The following is a 23,656-nucleotide window of genomic DNA, read 5'->3' as shown; positions in this document are numbered from 1 at the left end:
CCTTAAGCAGATTTCAACAAAGATATTTTAAGACGTTGTACAGACATGGCAAATTTGTTATGGATTTTCATTGAAGTTCATAAGAATGGGGTATTAACCCCAGGGAAGTATGTGTGGAGTAATCTATATAAATCCATAGTTCAGGTTGTGAGTTAGAATGCAAATCTACATCAGTTCCTACCTGGCATCGATTTCTGCTGCTGGGTCCTCCTACATGTTTATGAAGACACCGCAGCCTCTTCATATATATATATATCTCAGTTCCTGCACCAGTCAGGCCGTTTATTGCAGAGGACCTTTCACGTCCTCGGGGCACATGCGATATATTATACTGCTAGAAAGCTGACAGTCTCACCACTCAGCGTCATCGCCGGGCGGTAAGGAATGCCCCCTCTCACAGTACAGCGCTATAGACGCTACTGTGAAGAAGGGCATTCCTGACTGACTGTCAGAAAGGCCCTTCTGACACTGAAGAGCTACGGTAACAGCACCGATAGCTCTTCAGTGGTGGCACAGAATGGGAAAACCGATACTGCGTTGAATTTGGTGCACTGTCAGCTTTCTAATGGTGTATTACACCACATATGCCCTCAGGAAATGAAAGGTCTTCTGTAGGACACGGTGTACGGTGTATAATATGCCAGTTCTAATAAATTTGCCCCATCATGTCAATTACGTTGAAGAGTTGACAGGGATTTTCGCTCACAAAATCTGCTGTGTTCGAATTCACCCTTACATAGTAAATGTCTTCTCTTGTAACCTAGATGGCATTCTCATTGGACCATCATATGGATATGACTAAAGCACGGCGGGTTGCAGTGGGCTGTGATGCTGCAATGGAATGGTGCCTGATACTACTGCACAGTAAATGTGACAAAAATTCTTTCCTAAAGTTATTCTTACATCTCTAAACTTTCTTGCAGCATAAGATTGATTTAAAGTCAGCATTGGTATAGTTAATGACAGTAAATTCAGCGTAACATATAGTTAGGCATAATCATTTGGTTTAATGAAGTGTTTGCTGTGCATATCGCCATAATCTCAGCTAATAACCATATCCAGATATTCATAAAATGTAAGTACTTTTTAGCCTTAAATTTTATCATCCGGCTTTTTTTATTATATCCTCAGTAACTCTTAGAAGCAATTCCTTTCTTGCTCATTAGAAGCAGGATGTCGATAAAGTTAACCAAGACAACTAAGAAGGTCTTGCATAATTTATTAAGAAAACATGCTTACCTTTAAAATCCCCATTAAGGATAAACATGTCCTTCATTTTATCTCTTCAGGTTTCACCTTAAGAAATGACAGCGATTGGTTTTCTCCTACAGACTTTCTAAAGCGCTGGTGATAAAAATGATATGGCTTATCAGATCAGTATAGCTGTGTATAAAATGGAAAATCCAGCCTTATTGTGAATCACATGGTAAAATGCTGAAGCATTTTGTCTTCAAAGCGGTTCTTGAGGATTTCTCCTTTTTTCCTTAGTGTAGTAGTGCAATGTAGTAGGATGTTTGTTAAAACGTCAACTCCTTTCTTATCTGAAGTATTACAGCAGTCCATACTTGGACTACCCATAACATTCTGTGCAATATACAGGACATATAAAGGTTAGTGGAGAAGCATATGACTTGAGCACAGTCATGATATTGTCTTGAAGGAAGCCCAATTCAGTGGGCTGTATGGGCTAGATTCTGACGTGGAAAGCTGCGTCAGAATCCCGACCAAAATGCACCTGCTGGGGCTAGCCACAACTGTCGCGGCTTACAACAGTCGTGGCTTTCCGCTCCGGATTAGGCCCAAATGAATGGGCCTAGTCGGGAGAGTGGTGACGCGAGGCGGACCTCAACAGCTGAATCAGCCACGGAATCCACCTGAAGAAATGGCAGCTTGCTTTTTTTTTCCGCGAGCGGTTCATTCCACTCCCATTGATTTCAATGGGAGGCATTTTTTTGAGCAGGATTTTGATGCAATTCCACGTCAAAATCCTAACCATTTTGCCTCATGTGAACTAGCCCTAGGAAGGGAAGGAAAAGGTTTTTGATTTTATTTTTTTTTTTAGCAAATATGCTGTTGCAAAACCCTCTTTTTCTACTTTTCTTCTTCAACATATTAGGGAGCCTGCACACAGAGTTACGCTTCACTCATTCTGAACGTCAAACTCGTTCAGAATGAGCGCGTAAAAACCAGATCCTATTGATTCCTATGGGTGCTGGCATACGTGCGCTACCCATTGAAATCAATGGGAGTTTTTTTTTCCCTAATGCTTTCAATGTGATACGCGCGTATAGAAAGCAATGGGAGCTGGTTTTTACGTGCTCATTCTGAACGAGTTTTACATTCAGAATGAGCGGAGTGTAACTCCATATGCAGGCTCCCTATGGGATCGCAAGCATGCTTGTGTGCATAAAGATTCTAAGTATTTCTATAGTTCTGTTGTCTTGCCATGTGTGAAGAGACACATGCTGTTCCTAAGGCAACATATGGGAAAATGGCTACTATTAGTTAGAGCAGGAACCAAGCTTGAGACTCTTTGGGAATTGTCCGATTGCCCCAGCATGCTCTCAATGCGTTGCTACACTCAATGTCAGAACTACCGGGAAAATGGAATTATAGTGAGCTCTTACATACAATGAACTCATTTAAAGTTGAAATGATTGCTTAGTAGAATGTATTAATATTGCTGTCGGTGTCTGCAATATCACATTGTGGACCCCAATGCAAAATAGGTTATAGGGCCAAACTTCATAACTTAACATACATAAACATATATTGTACAGAAGCCTTTGGGCCCCCTGAGGTTTCAGAGTCTGATAGTGCTGCCTCTGCACACCCTACAGCTACGCCCCTGACTTAAACACCCATAAACAAGACTAGTTTGGGATTACTTAGCAATGAAAAGAGGGAATAAATAATTCCCTGTCATTATTAAAATTCTTGATTTGTTTGTTTTAGCTTTATTGGTGATAATATCACTTGAGAAAATACATTACAATCTCAAGTTCTGTGCCACTTATTGGAAGAAACTGGCATGCGCATGGAAGCATCTAACAAATAAATCTTTATGAATAGCATTTAGGTGATGTCCAGTGAACTAGATTATCTCTGTCTATGGGGCTTTTAGTGTTGGGCAATTAAACTGAGCAGTTGGTTAATGTGGTCCTAGATAGTGTGTGTGACTGCGACTACATAGCAGAAGCCTGACTGTATTATGCCAATGACTACAAATGGGAAATAAGGCCGAATAAGTATTACAGACAAAGACAGCTACCAACAGGATAGGATCATACACATCAACAACCACTGCTAAAATCAGTGAGCTCTCAAGGAAAAATAAAACAACGCTTTGTAAAAATGACAAAATGTTCTGCTGCTTTGACTCTGGGGAATTGAAGTGACTATCAAAGATATTTGTATTACACAGAGAGACTTTTAGGAGGCTGGAGGCAAACATTACAACCTTCATGTCACTAGAAAGATGATGGCAGTGAAGTTTCAGCTAATGGTTATAGACTATACTTTGGTAATAACGGGACTGGATTTCACTTTTTAGATTAAGTCAAGGGGCATGACTGTTTCTACAAAATTAAAGTGAATCTGTCATGGATGTACAAGTCATCCTGCAGCTTGTACTTTGGTGAGTCAGGAGCAGCTGCTCCCACTAAAAATATAAAATACTGCCTAGAGCTTTAAGATCAGGATAGTTTTACACTTTTATGCAAATAATACTTTTACTAAGTTTTGTATTGTTTGCCAAATATGTTAAATGGGTTTTCCCAGTAACAACACTTATCCAGGATAAGGGTAATTATGGTTCTATCTGCTGGGATCCCCAACAATCAAAATATAGAAAAAAGAGACCACTCATAGGGTAACCCACAAACCAAAGAACTGGGTACTCACCTTAATAGGTAATGTAAATAGACAGAATATTAATATCAATAAAGTTGGTCTCCACCAGACATTGATCGACCAGATACATAGCCCACTCGTCCTGCTTCATTTTCTGTTGGTTTGAAAAAGGGGTCTGCATAACCCAAAATGTGTATATTTTGAGGATTTGAAGATATAACCTTTGACTATTAATACAAAGAGTGGGTTTCCAGCTCTTCCTAAATATGACTAAGATGATACAGCACATATAACACACTTGCCTGGGAGTTACTGGGGGCATTGCCATTTGCCTAGGGGCAACTGGGGAGCATTACTATTTGCCTGGGAGCCACTGGGAGACATTTTTATTTGCCTGAGGTCCACTGGGAGGCATTACCATTTGCTTTGGTAGGGTACTATTTGCCTGGGGGCCACTGGGGGGAGGGGCATTATCACTTGCCTTGGGGCCTCTGATAAGCATTACCATTTCTTTGGGCAGCCAATGGGATACATTTCCATTTGCCTGGGGCCACTGGAAGCATTACCATTTGGTTTGGTGGCATTACCATTTGCCTGGGGGCTACTGGGGAGCATTACCATTTGCCCTGTGGGCCACTATGAAGTACAGTGGGCCATTAGGAAGCATGATTATATGTGTGGGTCACTAAGGGAGTCTGATGATGGTAGAAAGTGAATTTTTATATGTGCTGGATGGAAGTATAGGATGGTTAGTTTTAAGTTTCAAATAGTGCAGTTGTGATGTATTTACAATTGTATCAAAACTGCATCAGAAAAAAATGGATACAGTTTTGATGTGGTTTTTGGTGAGGTCTTCAAAATTTACAAGTGAAACAAATTTACGTTCCTGCTGTAAATGCAAGTACTGCACTTAAAAAAAATCTAAATTGTCATTTTTTTGTCTTTTGGTGAAAATAATTTTTATGGTATTCCATGGAAATTTCGGCTTTTCCAGGGCAGACCTGGTTCTGGAAATTTTGTGAAACACTGATCTATGGCCAACTTTTTTATTTCTCTTATCCGTTTATTATCCATGTTATTTGTACATAGCTAAGCCCCTGGAAACCCAGCTGTGATAAATATTGCTGTATGCTGTAAAGTAGATGATATTATTTGATGGAATTACACACAAGTATCAAGCAAGATATAATATGTTTACATATGCCAGCAAGTGGTTATATGCTAAAACCATAATGTACACTGTTACAGAATGCCATGGACTACAATTGTCATATTAAAATAGAATGAAATGATCAGTAGTTATAAATCTACTGCTATTCCAGTGGCAAATGCTCGGTTCTGAAATCTTCTTGGTTGGGAGTATCAAGGATGTAAGCCATTGTAATTCCATTTTTGGTAGAGTTGAAAAGTGATCTGGAGGGCGTTCAGTTTACAATGACACAGTTCATCCGGCGCTTTGTCAGGTTTAGATTACAGGTTGTGACTAGAGATGAGCGAACACTAAAATGTTCGAGGTTCGAAATTCGATTCGAACAGCCGCTCACTGTTCGAGTGTTCGAACGGGTTTCGAACCCCATTATAGTCTATGGGGAACATATACTTGTTAAGGGGGAAACCCAAATCCGTGTCTGGAGGGTCACCAAGTCCACTATGACACCCCAGGAAATGATACCAACACCCTGGAATGACACTGGGACAGCAGGGGAAGCATGTCTGGGGGCATAAAAGTCATTTTATTTAATGGAAATCCCTGTCAGCTTGCGATTTTCGCAAGCTAACTTTTCCCCATAGGAATGCATTGGACAGCGCTGATTGGCCAGAGTACGGAATTCGACCAATCAGCGCTGGCTCTGCTGGAGGAGGCGGAGTCTAAGATCGCTCCACACCAGTCTCCATTCAGGTCCGACCTTAGACTCCGCCTCCTCCGGCAGAGCCAGCGCTGATTGGCCAAAGGCTGGCCAATGCATTCCTATGGGAATGCAGAGACTTAGCAGTGCTGAGCCAGTTCTGCTCAACTACACCGTGTGCCGGTCAGCCCATCAGATGTAGCAGAGCCGAGGGTGCACTACAACCCTTATGCACACTCAGCACTGCTACATCAGATGTAGCAGAGCCAAGTGTGCATAAGGGTTCTAGTGCACCCTCGGCTCTGCTACATCTGATGTAGCAGAGCCGAGTGTGCACACTCGGCTCTGCTATATCAGATGGGCTGACCGGCACACGGTGTAGTTGAGCAGAACTGGCTCAGCACTGCTAAGTCTCTGCATACCCATAGGAATGCATTGGCCAGCCTTCGGCCAATCAGCGGTGGCTCTGCCGGAGGAGGCAGAGTCTAAGGTCGGACCTGAATGGAGACTGGTGTGGAGCGATCTTAGACTCCGCCTCCTCCAGCAGAGCCAGCGCTGATTGGTCGAATTCCGTACTCTGGCCAATCAGCGCTGTCCAATGCATTCCTATGGGAAAAAGTTTATGTCACAAAAATCACAATTACACACCCGATAGAGCCCCAAAAAGTTATTTTTAATAACATTCCTACCTAAATAAAGGTTATCCCTAGCTATCCCTGCCTGTACAGCTATCCCTGTCTCTTAGTCACAAAGTTCACATTCTCATATGACCCGGATTTGAAATCCACTATTCGTCTAAAATGGAGGTCACCTGATTTCGGCAGCCAATGACTTTTTCCGATTTTTTTCGATGCCTCCGGTGTCGTAGTTCCTGTCCCACCTCCCCTGCGCTGTTATTGGTGCAAAAAAAGCGCCAGGGAAGGTGGGAGGGGAATCAAATTTTTTTGGAGTTTGCCACGTGATGTTCGATTCGAATCAAACACATCGAACAGCCTGATATCCGATCGAACATGTGTTCGATAGAACACTGTTCGCTCATCTCTAGTTGTGACATATTGATATTGTTAGGAATATTCAAAAACAGTAAAGGGTAAATGGGGAACAAGTCTCAACCCTTTGATTCACAGTTATATAGACAGTGCATTAAAAAATAATATGTTGAAAAGTACAACAATAAAATGGCTAAAAAAATACAGTTTAAAATAATAAAATGTTCCTAGTCATTGAAAGAAGAAGTGTTTCTGTTATTTTATACAGTAACCATTTTTCTGTGCCATGTTTAGAAAGTAGAGCCTTTGGTTACTGAACTTCAAATGGGAGAATGTGAAGCATCAGAAGCTACACTGTAAAAATCGGTATTTGTTCTGTTAACATGGTAGCCGTTTGAACCAACATCACATATTTTTAAAGTAACAACGATCAATTATTAGGTTGTACTCGAGCCATGAGAAATCAAAAAAGCTTATGTCAAACTGTGAGCTAAGCAGGAACAATAGCAGTGGCATGAGTGTCAGTGATAAATCATATTATTTCATGTTAGACAAAGTGATAGAGCTAGATACTTTTAACCCTTTCGCTGCCAGGCATGTAGCTATATGTGCTCCCAAGGTGGCAGTTCAGTAGCCGAGGACGTAGTTACTACGTCCTCCCTACTAATGCCGATATCTCTGGACTGCATCAACATATCTTGATGCTTTAAAATGCTTTTTAAAGAAGAGACTCTCATGTTTAAATTGATACCAGGGACTTGATGATTTTACTTACAGTCTTGGAGCAATTCACTGTTGAAAACACTATTTGGCATTGAGATCCAACTGCAGATCTCAATTCCCGACAGCGTTTCAACAGTGAATTGCTCCAAAACTGTACATCCAATCATCGAGTTCTTGATATCATTTTAAAGATGAGATTCTCCTCTTTAAAATGCAATTGAAAGCATCAAGATATGTTGATGCAGTCCAAAGATATAGAGCTCCAAAGTGTCCCCCCCTCCTGTCTAAGCAAGCAATTTGCGATCTCTAACAAGAAAGGAAGAGGGACACGAGCAGCCCAGCAGAGAGAGAGAGAGAGACAGAGAAACGATCTGACTCTCTGCATAACTTGTATGTGACAGCAGGATGGGGGAGGCAGGGACTCTATTGTCCCTATTAACCCTTCTCCTGCCAATCAGAGCGTATACTATACATTTGTCTCTGATTGTCACATACAGTTATAATGTAATTCCCCCCTGAGCTTTACTAGTGGGGTATTCTTATGTAAAACCCCCTGAACATAACCAGGAAGTTTGTTGGCACTGTGACCCAGACGTTTACCATTGTCCAGGTCGCAGCGCCAAAAAAAAAAAGTCGCACCAAACACTTACACAACATATACATAAAGTCGCAAATAAAGTTTACATTTCACCCAATCCCTGTCCTGTCTATACCTGAGCTTTTTACAGTAAAATACGTCTCTAGTGATGTCCGTTACACACTAAAATAATAGTAATAACTATTATCACTAGAGATGAACGTATAACTTGCTAAAATTTTTATAGGGGGATGGAAAATAAAATTTTTATGTAAAGTCCTATTTAATTTGCATGCACAAAATGGGATGACGCATTTCTGCGATTTTGGCAATTCTTTAACACCTGCCCCTGTAAATATATACATGTGTGGTATGTATGAACTCCTCACATATTGCAGTTTTATGGACAGTACATTATGTTTGCAGAAAGGGATTACTTGAGCCGCACTATAGTGGCAAATTTGAATTTTTGCGCAATTTTTGCTAGCAATCTCTGTTTGCGGCAAAGTTGAATGAAGGTGGTTGTATATATAAACTATTAAATTGTGTTTTTATATACGGTATGCTGTGTACTCTGAAAAAAGTTAGATTTTGGTATCACAGTCAGAGTTTGGTAGGTGCAGTATAGCTTTTTAACATACAGTTAGGGCCAGAAATATTTGGACAGTGACACAATTTTCGCGAGTTGGGATCTGCATGCCACCACATTGGTTTTGAAATGAAACCTCTGCAACAGAATTCAAGTGCAGATTGTAACGTTTAATTTGAAGGGTTGAACAAAAATATCTGATAGAAAATGTAGGAATTGTACACATTTCTTTACAAACACTCCACATTTTAGGAGCTCAAAAGTAATTGGACAAATAAACATAACCCAAACAAAATATTTTTATTTTCAATATTTTGTTGCGAATCCTTTGGAGGCAATCACTGCCTTAAGTCTGGAACCCATGGACATCACCAAACGCTGGGTTTCCTCCTTCTTAATGCTTTGCCAGGCCTTTACAGCCGCAGCCTTCAGGTCTTGCTTGTTTGTGGGTCTTTCCGCCTTGAGTCTGGATTTGAGCAAGTGAAATGCATGCTCAATTGGGTTAAGATCTGGTGATTGACTTGGCCATTGCAGAATGTTCCACTTTTTTGCACTCATGAACTCCTGGGTAGCTTTGGCTGTATGCTTGGGGTCATTGTCCATCTGTACTATGAAGTGCCGTCCGATCAACTTGGCAGCATTTGGCTGAATCTGGGATGAAAGTATATCCCGGTACACTTCAGAATTCATCCGGCTACTCTTGTCTGCTGTTATGTCATCAATAAACACAAGTGACCCAGTGCCATTGAAAGCCATGCATGCCCATGCCATCACGTTGCCTCCACCATGTTTTACAGAGGATGTGGTGTGCCTTGGATCATGTGCCGTTCCCTTTCTTCTCCAAACTTTTTTCTTCCCCTCATTCTGGTACAGGTTGATCTTTGTCTCATCTGTCCATAGAATACTTTTCCAGAACTGAGCTGGCTTCTTGAGGTGTTTTTCAGCAAATTTAACTCTGACCTGTCTATTTTTGGAATTAATGAATGGTTTGCATCTAGATGTGAACCCTTTGTATTTACTTTCATGGAGTTTTCTCTTTACTGTTGACTTAGAGACAGATACACCTACTTCACTGAGAGTGTTCTGGACTTCAGTTGATGTTGTGAACGGGTTCTTCTTGACCAAAGAAAGTATGCGGCAATCATCCACCACTGTTGTTATCCGTGGACGCCCAGGCCTTTTTGAGTTCCCAAGCTCACCAGTCAATTCCTTTTTTCTTAGAATGTACCCGACTGTTGATTTTGCTACTCCAAGCATGTCTGCTATCTCTCTGATGGATTTTTTCTTTTTTTTCAGCCTCAGGATGTTCTGCTTCACCTCAATTGAGAGTTCCTTTGACCGCATGTTGTCTGGTCACAGCAACAGCTTCCAAATGCAAAACCACACACCTGGAATCAACCCCAGACCTTTTAACTACTTCATTGATTACAGGTTTACGAGGGAGACGCCTTCAGAGTTAATTGCAGCCCTTAGAGTCCATTGTCCAATTACTTTTGGTCCCTTGAAAAAGAGGAGGCTATGCATTACAGAGCTATGATTCCTAAACCCTTTCTCCGATTTGGATGTGGAAACTCTCATATTGCAGCTGGGAGTGTGCACTTTCAGCCCATATTATATATATAATTGTATTTCTGAACATGTTTTAGTAAACAGCTAAAATAACAAAACTTGTGTCACTGTCCAAATATTTCTGGCCCTAACTGTATTAGTGAACAACAGCAAAATCCTGCTTGTCTTCTGTATTCGTGTTTTTGGGAGTCCGAGCTCTTGTTGTAGTTGATGTTTGCAGTACATATAGTATATATACACATTGTATACACCATAAGCTATTATTTTAAAAGTATTTTGTATATGAATATGAGATTGAACATGAGTTTTAGGTGCAAATATGTGTTTTAGCGTATTTTTTTAAAAAATTATTTGTGTTGGTCGCAAAGTTGCATGAAGGTGGATGTGGCTATCGATGACCCATTAAGACATTTGTAATCTTCAGGTTGTCTACTTTCAAAAAATATATAGGGTTTAGGGGTTCACTTACTTTTCATGGTGTGTAATCCCTACATTTTATAGGATGATACTTTTTTAACATTTCCAGCTTCAAAGCAGATTTTTGTTCCTTCCAGTTCTAGCGATTTTCTGAAGACACGTGCATGCGGGTTCAGGCCATAGTGATATGTATGAACTCTGCACATGTTGAACTCTTATTTTTAGGAGGTTTGGTGCATTTAATTTTTTGTTTGGTTTCCGCTTTTAACAACTAATATACATTTATTTGCATTTTTTCATAAAACATTCACTTTAAATCAAAATTGCATGAAGGTGCCTGTTCGTATACAGTACCAAGTGGCATTCTGACAATGCTGCAGGTGTCTACTTTAAGAAAATATATAGGTATGGGGCTTTGGATGCTTTTTTAATGTTGCAATTTAGGTTTGATTTGTCCATCTAAAAACTGTGAAAATTGCTCTGGCTACTGGAGGTGCAAAATTTCCAGAGACCCTTGGCAGCGAAAAGGTTAAAGGGATTTTTCAGGCTAAATAATTAATGACCTATCCTTTAGCATACGTAATCAAGATTAGTAGGGGTCTGACACTAGGGGCCCCTGGGCAAACAGTTGTTTAAAGAGTAGGGTTGAGCCGATCTTGACTTTTCAGGATCGATTTTAAAATCCGATTTCCGATCATTTTTCGTTCGAAACCGATCTCGATCCCAATTCCGATCCCAATGCAAGTCAATGGGATTTTTTTATTAATCGGAGATCGGATTTTAAAAGCAATCCTATTCACTACACAGCATGGAATCTAACAATTGAACGCTTTAATTGTTAGAATCCACGCTGTGCGTTGAATCACTAAGTAGCCAGAGGATTTTTTTTTAATCCTCTGGCTACTTAGTCCCCCCTGGTGTCCACTTACCTCCAGAGATGGCTGCTCCGCTGCTTCTCCTTCTTCTTCGCCTCGCTGCCGCTCCACGCTGCTCTTCTTGCCTCGCTGCCCCCTGCCTCCCAGGTTAGGAGAGTGTGGGCGGGTTAGGAGAGTGTGGGTGGGTACTGGGAGGGGAGACGTCACGTCTCCCCGCCATGTACCTGCCCACACTCTCCTAAGCCACAATCCCCGCCTTCCTAGCTCTTTAAACACTAACCTGGGAGGCGGGGCATTGAGGCGAGAAGAGCAGCGTGGAGCGGCAGCGAGGTGAAGAAGAACACCGGAGCAGCCATCTCTGGAGGTAAGTAGCTACTAGAGATGTCATGTTAGTTTAGTTTCCCATTAGAATAAATGGAGGCAGCCGGCGCGCAGGGGGTTAAGGCTGTGTGCCGGCTGCTTCCATTCATTCCTATGGAACTGCAGCAGAGCCTTCACACTGAGTATACACTATAGACTCAGTGTGAAGACTAAGCCAATCTCGATCCCACCTAAAAAGATCGTGTTTGGAATTCCGATCGCGATAGTGAAATTTTCTCGATCACCGATCGGAATCCGATTTTTTCTGAACACGATCGATCAACCCTATTAAAGAGGCTACAGCATTTGGGTGAGCGCTACAGCCTCTTCAGTAGTTACCAAGCACAGGACTGTACATTTGTATAGTGGCTGTGCTTGGAATTGCAGCTCAGTCCATGTCACCAACAGCTAATCTCTGGGGTCCCAGTTGTCAGATCCTAAAAAGTTCTGCAAAAGCCCTTTAATTTCTCAATAATTGTATGAAGCTTTCCTAGATGAAGTATTATCAATCAGTATATCCAATACAATTTTCAGTTTTTTCAAACAGGTTGAAATGTATTCAACTAATACAATGAGATACTGGGAATATATTACAGCATCTATGCCATTTTTTCTGTTGTGGAAGAGTTGCAATTTCTGGTGTACAAATGATTTTGCAAAACAAGTGTGACTTTTTTCCTTTTTTTGCTCAATAAAGCAATTTTATTACAAAGGTGGAAAGGTACAGGTGAAACCAACAGCAATTACAGACATGCTGCAGGATACTTTGTTATTTTGTCTAAATCTCATCCACTGTACTGTAATCCATTGCAAAGGGTTAGAAACAGGTAAGTTTTAGGCTGTTTTGATCACTCCTTCTGTGTCCCCAGTCTTAGTTGGGCTTTTAACCAAAAAAAATAAAATGGCTAAGGTCCTTCACAAAGAAAAACAGCTAAAAATGTTTGTTTTTTTTGTTTTTTTTTACTGAGTTTTATGTTCCTTTATTAAATCTATAAGGAAAACTGAAATTAAGATGCAGAGATTTTCTGCATATTTTTTTTCTCAGTATGTCGATGAGATGAAATCTCATTCACTACGCTGGTACTGTAAAATTTTTTCAGCTGTGTTTGCTCAACAGTCAAATGAGGACTATTTTGGTTATCTTGATTTACGTAGGGTTTGCTAACAATATATAGCGACACTATGGGTCAACCCATCATAATACAAATAAAACCATCAATGTATGGTTATATTATAATAGATTGGAAAATCTATTGCATTACATTTATAAAAATGGGTTTCTTCATCCCCACCGACTTGCACTCAACTGCCATATGCCCGCACTACAAGCGGACATGCGCAGTCGACTCTGCCCAGGCCCGATGCCTGGCAGAGTGAATTCAGAGCCTGAAGACGCCGCGGGGAAGCTGCACGGAGAAGACTTCTAAAGGTAGGAGAAGAACCAGCGTTGATTGGCCGACTGTATAGCATTTGGCCAATCAATGCTGGTTCTGCATCAAACTTTTACATTCGAATAGCGAGTGGTACTCGATCGAGTACGAGTATTTTGAATACCGTAGTATTCGATCGAATACCTACTCGATCGAGTACTACTCACTCATCTCTACTTATTACCACTCCATACAAAGTAAAGCTGTAGTCTGTATTTAGCCCATTTCATCTGCTCCAAAGGTCTGTCTAACCTACCGAATGTATGTAGGGGGCAACAGGGAACAAATAAATGGGAATATGAGAGCAGGATCAATCTATACAGTTAAAAATTAGAAATTATTAATACTTATCGCAAACTTTAATTTTTCACTTTAGATACATTGGGGAATAAAAAAAAAATATTGTGAAGGCGAACTTACCCTTTGTATATCAGTGCCATTGTATTTGTTGCCACATACTGCCAAAACTAAGAACCCTTGGGCTTTTATGGTTACTTTTGTTTCCATCATACTTTAATGTCGTCAAGCCTTCCTGCCTATTGAAAAATATACTAGAATACAAGATGACGCTGGGTTCACACCTGCGTCTGGGGTCTCCGTACTATGGTTTCCGTCTTCTGCATGGCAGAAGACGGAAACCATAGATCGGGTCCGGCCGTGCGCGGCGGTGAGCGTTTTAGGCTCTCCGCCGCGAAACCGGATTTTTTTATCCGGACACAGAGTACTGCATGTCCGACTCTGTGTCCGGATTATAAAACCCGGTTTCGCGGCGGAGAGCGCAAAACGCTCACTGCCGCGCACGGCCGGACAGCTTTCTCACCCATTCAAATGAATGGGTGAGAAAGTCTCCTGCAGGTTTCCGTCTCCTGCATCTGTTTTATGCAGGAAACGGAAACCTGCAATAAGGACCGACGACGCAGATGTGAACGAGCACTGAATAGTATTTTTATATGTAATTATGAGTCTAATTTTATTGGATAAAGTTACTTTCTGTGTGTGATGGATTATTCAGATTGTCAGTTTAGATTTAACATGAACTGACAGATTTCTACAGTCAGATGTATAAATAAAATTTATTATTTTAAGTGACAGTCTATGCTCCTGAGATTTTTTTGGGAAAAAACAATGCAGATTTTCTCTTTATACTGTGTAAAAATCTTTAGGATAAAGATTTATGCTATTTTTTTGTGTTCTGCTTTTGAAAGAAATACACAATGAGGTAACTGATGACTCTGCTATAGTAGGCCTTATCACTGATGGCAACGATAGGGAATACAGAGACTTAAACCGGGACTTTGTTGAATGATGCCAGCAGAATCACCTCAGGATTAATGCTGGGAAGACCCAGGAGATGGTGGTGGACTTTAGCATACAGAGAAGTACTCCAAACCCTGGTGGAGATCCAAGGGACATGTATTGAGATAGTCAGGACCTATAAATATCTGGGCGTGCTCCTCAACAATAAACTAGACTGGGCTGATCACCTGGAGGCGCTGCACAGAAAGGGCCACAGCAGACTCTACCTGCTCAGGAGGCTGAGGGCCTTCGGAGTCCAGGGGACACTTATTAGGGCCTTTTTCAACTCTGTGGTTGCTTCAGCCATCTTTTTCGGTGTGGCCTGCTGGGGGAGCAGTATATCAACCAGGGGCAGAAATAGACTTGACAGGCTGATCAGAAGGACCAGTTCTGTCCTGGGGAGCCCCCTGGACCCAGTACAGGTGTTGGGTGACATAAGGATACTGTCTGTGGTGACCTCTATGCAGGAGAACAAACCCCACCCAATGTATGATACCTTGATGGCACTTGGCAGCACTATAAGTGACCGTCTGCTTCACCCCAAGCGTGAGAAGGAGCGCTATCGCAAGTCCTTCCTTCCAACCGCGATCAGGCTATATAATCTACATCAGACCAAGCGAAGATCACTCTGCACAGAAACTAATGATTATGATTATGAAGTCTTCCTTCTTTCTCTTCTGTTCCTTAGCTGCTATGGACTCCTAGTATATCTCCTCTTCTCAGCATATGTGTGTCTACGTCTGTAATATATTACTGTGTATTATCCTGTATCTGTATTACTATGCTGCTGTAACATACTGAAATTTCCCCACTGTGGGAGTATTAAAGGATTATCTTTTATCTCTTAACAGTTACTGGAAACAAAAGTGTGCTGCTTTCTTAAAAAAAACCAAAAAAAAAACCAAACCAAAACAATTTACATCAAATTTAAAGTGTAAATACAGCATTTTTTTTTAGCTATGCCATATTGTCATTGAAGTAGATTCAAAATATACTATTGCCTATTCTGTCGTCCATGTTTAATATCTGTACTATGCTTAGTTTCTGTTACTGAAAAACACTGCAGAGCTAATACTAATAGTCGAGTGTCCAAGACCTTTCACTGTATGGATGATGCTACCAGAGGTCCTGGAAGGTCCTTATAAAGCACTGCTGCTGCCAACACTGGGTGAAATAATAAGAGCATGGTGACCTCATTTTAAGTTAGGGGGAGACTATGAGATGTAAGAGAAGGAAGGCTATATGGAGCAGATTAGTTGAGAGGCAGAGAAGGAGCAGGGAGGCTTTTTGATGGAAGAGGAATGGTATGGGACTGAATTTAAGTTCACATGGTAGTTCTTAATAGTATCTGCAGGCCGCAGAGAGAGACTTCGTGTTTTCAGAACAAACTGTACTAGAATAGAGGTCACACTGTGATCATGTGAGTTATTGAAGAAGGTGAAAGCAGGATGAGGAAAGACACTGTGAGTAGACAGCTATTACTATTGAAGGGCTAGTATTTCTCACAATATAATGAGAAAAAATCAATGGAATGTCCTTTTAATTTTTCAACATTTTTAAAGCATAACTAACTAAACTCTCAACTTTTCATTTTCTGGCAGAATTTGTGTCATTTGTAATATACTTTTTTTTAAAGAAATATTGTCTCTTATTTTTTGCAAAATTCTGCATGTCTTTTTTCTTTCACTTTTCTATTTTGAGTTGTACCCTGCTTCTCACTGTGTATGGTGTATGGCAGTGTTTCTCAACGTTTTCAAGCTAAGTAACCCCCTAATGAGAAAATTATTATTATTATTATTATTATTATTATTATTATTATTATTATTTATATAGCACCATTAATTCCATGGTGCTGTACATTTGAGGGTTTGTATATGGTACACAAAATATACAAAATAAATATCATACTAACAATGACTGACTGGCACAGTGGGATAGAGGGCCCTGCCCGCAAGGGCTTACAGTGTATGAGGGAAGAGGGATAGAGACAGAAGGTGAGGGGAAAATGTTTCCTCGGTGCCCCCACACTCAGTAGAATGTCTCCGTCAGTCCCCCTACATGTAATGTAATGGCCCTCACACTCAGTAGAATGACAGGGTCCCCATGAAGCTGAATGTTGATGGGGACACATGGTGGCATAGCCTCACAGAATATTAATTTTAATAAGGGATTGTTATTCGGTTAATTAATTTAAATTCTGATATTAATTGGATAATTAGTTAATTATATCTTGTCTCCCCCTATTCTCTGAGGTGAACTTTGTGACAGTGCTTACCTGTGGAGGGTCAAGCAAAGGTCAGCTGTGCAAGCCACGAGCAGCTTCTGGAAGATTCTTGGTATTCTGCCTGGTAACCAGTTCAACAGATGATTGGTCAGCTGTTTTCGTATTTTGATCTTGAGTTTTCTGCCCAGTGATGAGTTTGACAGCTGATTGGCCAGCTGTTGAAAATTGGCGGGAAAAGGAGGGATAAAAGGCACAACATCTGTCACTTACCTGTCAGTCATCTTGAAGAAACTGAAGAAACGGACACCCGCTCTCCCTCCCTATTGCTATAGGACTTGTTGTGATGCTTTTTTAGTGGGGTTTTAGTCTTCCAGCTACTGCTGGGAGGACTGGAGTTTAACATATTTTTAATAAAAATTTCATTTGGTTTGGTTTTTAAGGTTAATATTTATTGATGGTTTATTAAAAGAAATTTATTTATTGGAAATAATAATTTATGGTTAATGTTTAATTAATTTGTTTTTACATTGAAGGTTACCCATAATAAAGCATCGCGGCCAATTTTATCCACAAGTAAATTGTGTCTGTGTATTTATTTATTTATTTATTCTGGTTTATATAAATGGTTTTATTCTGTTGGAGCTTGTGCCACCATGGCCCCCTCAGTGTCCCACAAGTAATATAATTTGCAGATGCATGGCAGGTAAGTAACCCTGTTCATGTTTCTTACCTCCCCTGGGTCTCCGCGAATTATACTGTGAGGGTCTGAAGAGACTCCAGAGTATAATAGTAGTTTGTTGGTGATGATAATAATTATTATGCGTATGAGTACTTCAGGTGTGTACAGGCTTGTGTGTGTAAATAAGGGTTAAATAAGATAAGCATGGAGGTAAGTCACCTCGAAGTATTTCTCGAGAATTATACAACATAGACATTTGCTTTTGATGTTGTATGTAAGAGGAGATTCTCACTTATCTGACGGATTTCCAGAGATGTCACTAGTCAAGATTGGGAGGAGCTGCAGCTGCATATAAATATCTCAGTCCCGACTGTGTCTCCATCTTATCATGTGAAAAATGAGAATCTCCTCTTTCATAGAAGCAAGTTTCACCATTTTATAAGACCTGACGTTTTATAATGCTTTATTTCCTGTTCTTTACACTCAAGCTCATACACCATACACAGTCAGAAGCAAGATACAGCTCTCATTAGAGGAAAAAAGAGTAAAGAAATATAGGATTTCACAGAAAGAGGCCAAAAATTGTTACTAAAATATATAATCAAAGGCTGCTTGAAAGTTTAGTTACATAAAAATGAATTGTAATCCTATTGTTAAGCAATGCCAGAGCTCTCTTGTGCCTGTAGTGGGTAGCTGCCATGGTGTGTGGCATAAATCTTCAAGAACCTTAAAGGGAAGCTGCTCTAGTATCCTGTTGCTTTATTATCAGGCCCTGTAGTGTTTCTTGTGAATTTTGTACGTTTTATCGAGCTTTTCCAACCCTGGCTTGACCTTTTGTTCCTGTTTTAAAGCCTGATATTAGCTGACTATTACTGACCCAGATCCAATCTGACTAGGCCTCTAAGCCCAACCTGCTGTCTGATGGTTTATTGAAAATTTCTAGAAAACATGAACTGGGTATCGGACTGGTAATATTCATATCTTATCGTGGGGATTAAAGGTAAAGAAAAAATGAGTCAAATTGTATTTTGGGACTGGTCTTGTGTTGCTGTTATGCTTCTTCCAATACCCCTGGTTTTACTTCACATTTGCATCTTTCTGGATATCATCCACATACCTGCCATCATTGGACTGGGAATGTACATTCAGGTACAGTATGCTCTTTGACCAATATTGTAGTAGATGCAAAGGGTTATAGTTAGGGTTGAGCGATCGGGATCGGACACCAGGGGGTCTAAGTTGCCGGGGGATTTTTTTTTACTCACTACAAAGCGTGGAGTCCAAAAATTGAAACAATTTTTGGACTCCATGCTGTGTAGTGAATAGACTGCTTATTAGACATCAGATATATATTTAACCCCTCACCCCAGCCGACATGCATTCAATTCAATGCATTAATTCAGTTTGCCTCACATTTTTCTTTGCATTGATGCAGATTTAGAACCACAGTTCAGATTCTGCTGCTAATTTATTTCCACAGTATAAAGATGAGCATTAGTAATCCTAATTTTCTTTGTTGCTACTTTATTATGTTGAAATAACAGAAAAAGTTACCTTCTAAATTGTAAATTTGTGAATTGCTATAACCAATACAAGAGAAAAGAGGATAGTAAATGAATGCAAATTATGTTTTTTTCAGTCTTTAGGTTGTCTTATCTCTGCACTTCTGCATTTTAAATGAGTACATATCAAATTTTACACCTAAAGTTTCTCCTACTATTTACAGTTTCTAGTAAGTACTATACGCACATCTCTAATCCTGTTGTTTTTTGTTTAAAGCTTGGTTTGATCCCATCCTGGTCATCTGTTTTGGCTACTAGAAGCCATAGGTATTCTAGGTATATGGTCAGAAACAGCTCTGTTCCTATTCCAGTGAATGGGAGGGGATCTGCAGTTCTAGGCACCACTGCTACACTGTACATAACGGAAGCTCCATACAGTGAATGTAGTTCTAGGATCCAAAATGCCTCCCAAACCAATGTAGGGATCTTTAAGAGAAGCAGAAAAATACATTAGTGGCCACAAACCAAAGAAGCCGTGCAGAAATAATAACCTTTTTATGGACATGAGCACAATTATATAACAGTTGGAGGGCAACGAAGTTGAGGAGCAAAAAAACATATAGCAGAAAGAGCCAATAGCAGTTTCATTATTAAATATGTTGACCTACTATTTATGTGACACTTTTTTGTATTTCTGAAATATTCACAATGCAATTATATCCAAAATCATTATAATCGGCATTAAGGTTTTTTTCCCCCCTATTAAAGGGCTAAATGTAAATGCACAGAACGATTTTATATCTCTTGTAAAACGCCAAATGTGCAATGCATAAATAGAGAATATATGAGTCACATGAAAGGGATGTCTAAACATTTCAGAGCGTGTAGCGTTCAGAGAAGAGCAGATAGTCAGGAAAAATCTTGCCTAGTTGAAGAATATTATTTATAGCCCTAGGAAATTAAAAAGACAATTTCTAGCAAACAAGTCAGACATTCCTTCTAACTAAATAACCACAAATAAAACTAGCATATTTACCAGTATCATACCAGTATTTACCAGTATTTAGGTTTTTTAATTTTTTTATTCTGCCAATATGTAAAAATATGTTAATTGTTTTCTTTTTTCTGTTCAAAACTATTCTAATAAAAGTGATGAGAATCAAATATTGATAGCTTGGCTGGTGTTATTCACATATGGCATGCTGGCATTCATGTGTCCAGTTATTGTAGTTGAATGGAAAAAAAAATACTTTTTTCATGTCGCAGCATGGGTTATACAAAAGAAGTGTTCATTTCTTTATGTATTTTCATATTAATGTTATTATTGCAATTTTCTGTGTAATGTGTCTTCAATGGAATAAACTACTGAACTGGAAGTTATGGTGTTTGTATGATCTGTGACAGAGGAAACTCATGCGAGTGAAGTGGAGAAGAACATTCGTCTCTTCCAACTGGCGTTAGAAGGTTTTAGCGGAGAGGAGATTTTCGCTCACTAATGTGAGAGCAGAGTACGCTAGAGTACCTATGTAGCCTGGGCCTAGTCAGCTATAAATGAGCCAGTGTGCTGCTCGGCTTTGTGGAGTTTGGAGAAATCTCAGCTCACTTTATAGATGTTGTATGCAAGAAGAGACCGTAAAAGTAGCTGTTGGACGAACCTCAAAGATATGAACTTTCCTGTTAGCCCAAGGTCAGAAAGGATACCGTGAATTGATCTGCGAGCTGCAGCTAGGACATTACAGACATTGTAGATGGTAAGGCAGACTTGAAGTAAGCTCTTTGGATCAACGAGGGCATTCCGGTTGCTCCAAAGAGGTACATCTCCCAACGTAACATGCTGCCCTTCGTCCCTCCCTCTTTCCCTCTGTATACCCAATTTCGACTATCCCTGAGTTCTGTTGTACTCGCGCCTTTTCAAATTCTCGCTGGGAGACATTTCTTGAATTTTTCTCTTTCATCACATACCAAAATTTATAGCACTTCCATATCCCCATCCATGTAATGTGAAGCTTTTAAAAACCGTTGTGTCGATGGTTTAACGACTGCATATAGATGATGCTATTATGTAAAAATGAATTAACTCGACTGCAACAGTGGGAACACATTTGTCATATGTAAAATTCTAGAGAAGTTAAAGGGAGTCTGACAGCAGAAAGTTTGTTATTAACCTAATACCAGTATAGTGTAGTAATTCTTGTGCACTTTCCAAATATGCCTCTGCTATGCAGCTGTGCAGGCCAAGGTTCAAGTCATTGTATCTTTTCATTCACAGACAAATTGTTGTGGATTGGGGGTATAGCCCAGCGGTAGAGCATTTGACTGCAGATCAAGAAGTCCTCGGTTCAAATCCGAGTGCCCCCTTGTGCTAATTTCTCTTGACGGTTTGATAAACCTTTGTGTGGGTAGTTTAAGGATTGCGAATAGACAAAGGTGTTATGTAAAAATGAATTAGCACGACTGCAGCAGTGAGAACAGGTATCCTGTTTATAAAGTGCTAGAGAGGTTAAATTGAGCCTATTAGCAGAAGATTTATCATAAACCTACTTACAGTATAGTGTAGTGGTGCTCATGCACTTTCCACTTATGTCTCTGCTATGCAGCTTCGCAGACCAGTTTTCAAGGACATGTATGATTTTCTGCAGATAAAAATGAGACGAAAGTGCTTTGCCTGGGAATCTAATGCTGAGACCAAAGCCCAGTCAAGCCAAGAGCCGCCCCCAATGCACTTTTCCCCTCGCTTTCATATGAATAAAACTGCCACTTACTTGAAAATGGGGCTCCAAAGCTGAAGAACAGAGGCATATTTGGAAACTGAAGAAGCCCCACAGCAAGGTACTTTCATTATATTTATAGCAAATTTGCTGCTGAGAAACGCCCTTTATGTGTCAGCAAGCAGGCAGACTGGCTAGAAAGCTCTGCTGGTGTACTTGGGGGGTATAGCTCAGTGGTAGAGCATTTGACTGCAAATCAAGAGGTCCTCGGTTCAAATCCGAGTGCCCCCTTGTGCAAATTTGGGTTGAAGATTTAAAAATGTCTTTTGGTTTTAACCTGCTAATGATATCATGAAAATGCTAAATGACATGATACTTCTTTAGGCATGGTGGAACTTGCCATCCTTTGGCGATTTTTTAGAATTAACCGTTAGGAGCCCATGGCAAATATTTTGGAAATCATGATTCTATCATGTCAATAAAGGAGAATTTTTTCATCTATGAAGTTCATTTGAAGATTCGAAAAGTGAAAAAGAGATTTGTCAATATAAGTCTCTTCGGGACATTTCAAGTGCTTGTAATAATGCAGTAAAGTTGAAGACACATGAAATGGAGTCTGTCATGAAAGCCAGCAGATCAGCTTAGTCCGGCAGATAGAAGGGTTAGGGTGTCTCCCTAGCCCAGGGTGTCTCCGTTGCCCAGATATCTCCGCTTTTGACAATATGCAAGTGAGCTCTTTGGATCGACCAGGGCATTCCGGTTGCTCCAAAGAGGTACATCTCCCACCGTAACGTGCTGCCCTTCGTCTTTCCCTCTGTATACCCAATTTCGACTGGCCCTGAGTTCTGTTGTACTCGCGCCTTTTCAAATTCTCGCTGGGAGACATTTCTTGAATTTTTCTCTTTCATCACATACCAAAATTTATAGCACTTCCATTTCCCCATCCATGTAAATAGACGAGGGCTTTTTCTTTGGGTCAAGTACTATCGTTTAATGGTAGTATTTTGGGGTACACATTTCTCGCGATCTCAGTGTCCTAAGATTTGGGGTATAGCTCAGTGGGAGAGCATTTGACTGCAGATCAAGAGGTCCTTGGCTCAAATCCGAGTGCCCCCTTGTTCGAGCTTCACATGAAGCTTTTTAAAATCGCTGTGTCGATGGTCTAACGACTACGAATAGATGATGCTATTATGTAAAAATGAATTAACTCGACTGCAACAGTGGGAACACATTTGTCATATGTAAAATTCTAGAGAAGTTAAAGGGAGTCTGACAGCAGAAAGTTTGTTATTAACCTAATCCCAGTATAGTGTAGTAATTCTTGTGCACTTTCCAAATATGCCTCTGCTATGCAGCTGTGCAGGCCAAGGTTCAAGTCATTGTATCATTTCATTCACATGCAGTTTGTTGTGGATTGGGGGTATAGCTCAGCGGTAGAGCATTTGACTGCAGATCAAGAGGTCCTCGGTTCACATCCGAGTGTCCCCTTGTGCTAATTTCTCTTGACAGTTTGATAAACCTTTGTGTGGGTAGTTTAAGGATTGCGAATGGCCAAAGGTGTTATGTAAAAATGAATTAGCACGACTGCAGCAGTGAGAACAGGTATCCTGTTTATAAAGTGCTAGAGAGGTTAAATTGAGCCTATTAGCAGAAGATTTATCATAAACCTACTTACAGTATAGTGTAGTGGTGCTCGTGCACTTTCCACTTATGTCTCTGCTATGCAGCTTCGCAGACCAGTTTTCAAGGACATGTATGATTTTCTGCAGATAAAAATGAGACGAAAGTGCTTTGCCTGGGAATCTAATGCTGAGACCAAAGCCCAGTCAAGCCAAGAGCCGCCCCCAATGCACTTTTCCCCTCGCTTTCATATGAATAAAACTGCCACTTACTTGAAAATGGGGCTCCAAAGCTGAAGAACAGAGGCATATTTGGAAACTGAAGAAGCCCCACAGCAAGGTACTTTCATTATATTTATAGCAAATTTTCTGCTGAGAAACGCCCTTTATGTGTCAGCAA

The 23,656-nt window shown here is 40.3% G+C and overlaps 3 non-coding genes across 3 annotated transcripts; all 3 read left to right on the top strand.

Annotated features, from left to right (window-relative positions):
* The first annotated feature begins 21,215 nt into the window (after positions 1-21,215).
* Positions 21,216-21,287, top strand: TRNAC-GCA (transfer RNA cysteine (anticodon GCA)). Its single transcript has one exon. It is a non-coding gene; the product is annotated as a tRNA-Cys (tRNA).
* A 569-nt stretch (positions 21,288-21,856) lies between these two features.
* TRNAC-GCA (transfer RNA cysteine (anticodon GCA)) lies at positions 21,857-21,928 on the top strand. The gene has a single exon. It is a non-coding gene; the product is annotated as a tRNA-Cys (tRNA).
* A 1,125-nt stretch (positions 21,929-23,053) lies between these two features.
* On the top strand, positions 23,054-23,125 carry TRNAC-GCA (transfer RNA cysteine (anticodon GCA)). Its single transcript has one exon. It is a non-coding gene; the product is annotated as a tRNA-Cys (tRNA).
* The last annotated feature ends 531 nt before the right edge of the window (positions 23,126-23,656 follow it).

This window comes from Leptodactylus fuscus, chromosome 1 (genome assembly GCF_031893055.1).
Source record: "Leptodactylus fuscus isolate aLepFus1 chromosome 1, aLepFus1.hap2, whole genome shotgun sequence".
In the NCBI taxonomy this organism is placed as follows: domain Eukaryota; kingdom Metazoa; phylum Chordata; class Amphibia; order Anura; family Leptodactylidae; genus Leptodactylus; species Leptodactylus fuscus.
The sequence above is the reverse complement of the archived record's forward strand: the minus strand, read 5'-3'. Positions and strand labels throughout refer to the sequence as shown.